The sequence below is a fragment of the Triticum aestivum genome, chromosome 1B (genome assembly GCF_018294505.1).
Source record: "Triticum aestivum cultivar Chinese Spring chromosome 1B, IWGSC CS RefSeq v2.1, whole genome shotgun sequence".
NCBI classification, from domain to species: Eukaryota; Viridiplantae; Streptophyta; class Magnoliopsida; order Poales; family Poaceae; genus Triticum; species Triticum aestivum.
In genome coordinates, this window is record NC_057795.1 from 521,125,112 (window position 1) to 521,130,210 (window position 5,099).

The following is a 5,099-nucleotide window of genomic DNA, read 5'->3' on the forward strand; positions in this document are numbered from 1 at the left end:
ATGTACACACCTTTTGGGAGAGACCCACTTGATTTGGAATTTATTAGAATACTCTATGTGGTTCACTTATATCTTTTGAGCTAGATAATTTTTGCTCTAGTGCTTCACTTATACCTTTTAGAGCATGGCGGTGGTTTAATTTTGTAGAAATTGTTGATCTATAATGCTTCACTTATATTATTTTAGAGTCTTTTAGAACAACATGGTATTTGCTATGGTTATAAAATTGGTCCTAGAATGATGGGCATCCAAGTTGGGTATAATGAAAACTATCATAGAAAGTGAATTGGATGTTATGATCAATTTGATGCTTGATAATTGTTTTGAGATATGAGGATGGTGATATTAGAGTCATGCTAGTGGGGTAATTATGAATTTGAGGAATACTTGTGTTGAAGTTTGTGATTCCCGTAGCATGCACGTGTGGTGAACCGCTTTGTGATGAAGTTGGAGCATAATTTATTTATTGATTGTCTTCCTTATGATTGGTGGTAGGGGACAAGCGATGGTCTTTTCCTACCAATCTATCCCCCTAGGAGCATGCGCGTAATTCTTTGTTTTCAATGGCTTGTAGAGTTTTGCAATAAGTATATGCGTTCTTTATGACTAATGTTGAGTCCATGGATTATACGCACTCTCACCCTTCTACCATTGCTAGCCTCTCTTATGTCATGCAACTTTCGCCGGTACCTGATACGTCTCCAACGTATCTATAATTTGTGAAGCATCCATGCTATTTTATTATCTGTTTTGAATGATTACGGGCTTTATTATACACTTTTATATTATTTTTGGCACTAAGCTATTAACCAGAGGCCCGGCCCATATTGTTGTTTTATTGCCTGTTTCAATATTTCAAAGAAAAGAAATACCAAACGGAGTCCAAACGGAATGAAACCTTCGGGAGCGTTATTTTTGGAACGAACATGATCCGGGAGACTTGGAGTACAAGCCAGGGAAGCTTCGAGGAGGCCAGGAGACAGGAGGGCACGCCCACCCCCTGGATGTGCCCCTGTCTCGTGGGCCCCTCGAGGCTCCCCCGACCGACTTCTTTCGGCTATATATTCCCATATACCCTAAAAACATGGAAGGACAAAATAGATCGGGAGTTCCACCGCCGCGAGCCTCTGTAGCCACCAAAAACCTCTAGGAGCCCGTTCCGGCACCCTGCCGGAGGGGGGAACCCATCACCGGTGGCCATCTTCATCATCCCGACGCTCTCCATGACTAGGAGGGAGTAGTTCACCCTTGGGGTTGAGGGTATGTACCAGTAGCTATGTGTTTGATCTCTCTCTCTCATGTTCTCTCTATGGCACGATCTTGATGTATCGCGAGCTTTGCTATTATAGTTGGATCTTATGATGTTTCTCCCCTCTACTCTCTTGTGATGAATTGAGTTTTCCTCTTGAAGTTATCTTTTCGGATTGAGTCTTTAATGATTTGAGCACACTTGATGTATGTCTTGCCGTGCTTATCTGTGGTGACAATGGGATATCACGTGATCCACTTGATGTATGTTTTGGTGATCAACTTGCGGGTTCCGCCCATGAACCTTTGCATAGGGGTTGGCACACGTTTTCGTCTTGACTCTCCGGTAGAAACTTTGGGGCACTCTTTGAAGTACTTTGTGTTGGTTGAATAGATGAGTCTGAGATTTTGTGATGCATATTGTATAATCATGCCCACGGATACTTGAGGTGACAATGGAGTATCTAGGTGACATTAGGGTTTTGGTTGATTTGTGTCTTAAGGTGTTATTCTGGTATGAACTCTATGATAGATTGAACGGAAAGAATAACTTCGTGTTATTTTACTACGGACTCTTGAATAGATTGAGCAGAAAGGATAACTTTGAGGTGGTTTCGTACCCTACCACAATCTCTTCGTTTGTTCTCCGCCATTAGTGGCTTTGGAGTAACTCTTTGTTGCCTGTTGAGGGATAGTTATATGATCCGATTATGTTATTATTGTTGAGAGAACTTGCACTAGTGAAAGTATGAACTCTATGCCTTGTTTCCTATCATTGCAATATCGTTTATGCTCACTTTTTTCATTAGTTACCTTTCTGCTTTTATAATTTCAGATTACAAAAACCTATTTCTATCATCCATATTGCACTCGTATCACCATCTCTTCGCCGAACTAGTGCACCTATACAATTTACCATTGTATTGGGTGTGTTGGGGACACAAGAGACTCTTTGTTATTTGGTTGCAGGGTTGTTTGAGAGAGACCATCGTCATCCTACGCCTCCTACGGATTGATAAACCTTAGGTCATCCACTTGAGGGAAATTTGCTACTGTCTTACAAACCTCTGCACTTGGAGGCCCAATAACGTCTACAAGAAGAAGGTTGTGTAGTAGACATCAAGCTCTTTTCTGGCGCCGTTGCCGGGGAGGCTAGGTAAGTGGCACTCACACCCCGTCAACTAAGATATTTTCTCGCGCCGTTGCCGGGGAGGTGAGTGCTTGAAGGTATATCTTTAGATATTGCAATCGAATATTTTTTTTCTTGTTTTATCACTAGTTTAGTTTAAAAAGAAAACTACAAAAAAAATGGAATTGAGTTTGTCTCATACGCTTCACCTTTTTAATATCTTTCATGAGTATGATGAAAAGGAAAATTGTGCTCAAGTGCTAGAAGAAAAAAATCTATAAAATGCTTGATACTAAATCTTTGAATGTTGAGCATGATTGCAATGTTGTTAGTATGAACTCTTTGAGTATGCATAGTACTAATGATGATTGCACTAGTTATGATGAAAATGTCTCTTATAAGCATGTCGATTTTTGTGGAGTAGATTGGGTTTGCAAGTAGACACCAAATAGGGAAAATAGATATTGCAAGAGGCATAAGTATTTAGAAACTAAAGGGTTGCAAGAAAGGCTTAATGTCAGTGCTGAAAATTTAAGATATCTTTACCGTTATGAACTTTGCAATGAACGTGGTCATTTAAATCTCCGATGCAAATTGTTTCATGATCGAATCGTGTCCAAAAATTGTGATGACTTGATTTCCCTTGCATAGCATAATGACTTAGTTTGCTTTTGGTTTATGAGGAATTAAAACATGCAACTAAGCATATTCCAAAATTTAATCTTGAGCATTTTCTTCATATTGATCTAGAAAAGATTTATTTGTATTGTGCGGTGAATTGCATTGAAAATCCTTATATTGCCAATTACCTAAAGAAAAGAAAGCAAATATAAGATGAATAGAATAATAATGAAAGGGGAGAGACTTCCCAATCTCCTCCTATTATTTCTTATGTTGAATCAGGTAACGAGGAGGAGCTTTCTATTCAACCAATCTCATCAATAAGGAGCTCAAAGAAGAAGGTTGAACCCACACATTATGTGAAGAAGAAAAAGAAAAGGAGGAGCAACAAAGGTAAAAAGGTATCCCTCCCAACTGATGTTGCTCCCACTACTCATTGTGATGATGATAATTGCTATACTATTGGTGCTATCCATACTATTAATGACGAGAGTGATTATGCTTATGATATGAAAGGTCCCAAGCTTGGGGAAGCTATGTTTGGTGAGGATGACATATTTGAGAATATATTTGCTGAGATTAATGTATGTCCCAAGCTTGGGGATGCTATGTTTAATGAAGATGATATTTTTAGCATCCCAAGTTTTGATATGCAAAGTTGTTATGATGATAGCATGCCTCTTGCTTATAATTATTATATTGATGAAAGTGGGTTTGTAAGAGTGTCAACTTTAGGAAGTAGTGATCCCACTATTTTGGAGGATGTTGAATCTTATTGTGATGAATATGAAAGTAGATTTGGAAGAGTGTCAACTTTATTTAGTGATGAATCCACTATCTTGGAAGAGGTTTCAATCGATTATGATGAGAACAAAGTTGCTACTTATGATGATTATTGTGATGAAACTTATGCTATAAGAAGTAGTGATGATTATATTTATAAAACTTGTCATGATTATGGTTACCCTTTTTATGAACATTACTCTTTTAATGTGGAAACAATTTATAGTATTCAAGTCTCTTATGATACTCCCACTATTCCGAATGAGAAGAATTTTGCTTATGTGGAGAGTAGTAAATTTTCTATGCTTGTAGATCATGAAAAGAATGCTTTAGGTGCTGGTTATATTGTTGAATTCATTCATGATGATACTGAACATTATTATGAGGGAGGAATATATGCTTGTAGGAATTGCAATAATATCAAGTTTCCTCTCTATGTGCTTAAAGTTTTGAAGTTATGCTAGTTTTGCCTTCCTATGCTAGTTGATCATTGTTCCCATAAGTTGTTTGATCACAAAATCCCTATGCATAGGAAGTGGGTTAGACTTAAATGTGATAGTCATATGCTTCATGATGCTCCCGTTATGTTTCAATTCTTATCTTTTATGTGAGCACCATTGCCATCATCATGCCTAGCTAGAAAGGCATTAAAGAAAAGCGCTTGTTGGGAAACAACCCAATATTTATCCTTACTGTTTTTGTGTGTTCACATGATTATGATACTGTAGTAATCATGTTTCATAGCTTTTGTTTTTATAAAGTGCCAAGTATGACCTTTAGGATAGCTTACGGTGATAGTTGTGTTGATCCTGCTGAAAATCAGAAACTTTTGCACCCAGAAAATTAGTTTTGATAATTCACAGAAACGTGCTTTTGATCTGATTATTTTTGCTCTGGATTGGTACACAAATTTATTAGGACTTCCTAATTTGGTAGGATGTTTGATGCTCCAGAAGTATTCGAATGATACAGATTACTACAGGCTGTTCTGTTTTAGACAGATTCTGTTTTCTTTGTGTTGTTTGCTTATTTTGATGAATCTATGAGTACTATCGGAGGGTATGAACCATAGAGAAGTTGGAATACAGTAGATATTAAACCAATATGAATTTATAATGAGTTCATTACAGTAACTAAGTGGTGGTTTTATTTTCTTATACTAATGGAGGTTACGAGTTCTTTGTTGAGTTTTGTGTTGTGGAGTTTTCAAGTTTTGGGTAAAGATTCATTGGACTATGGAATAAGGAGTGGCAAGAGCCTATGCTTGGGGATGCCCAAGGAACCCCAAGGTAATATTCAAGGACAACCAAGAGCCTAA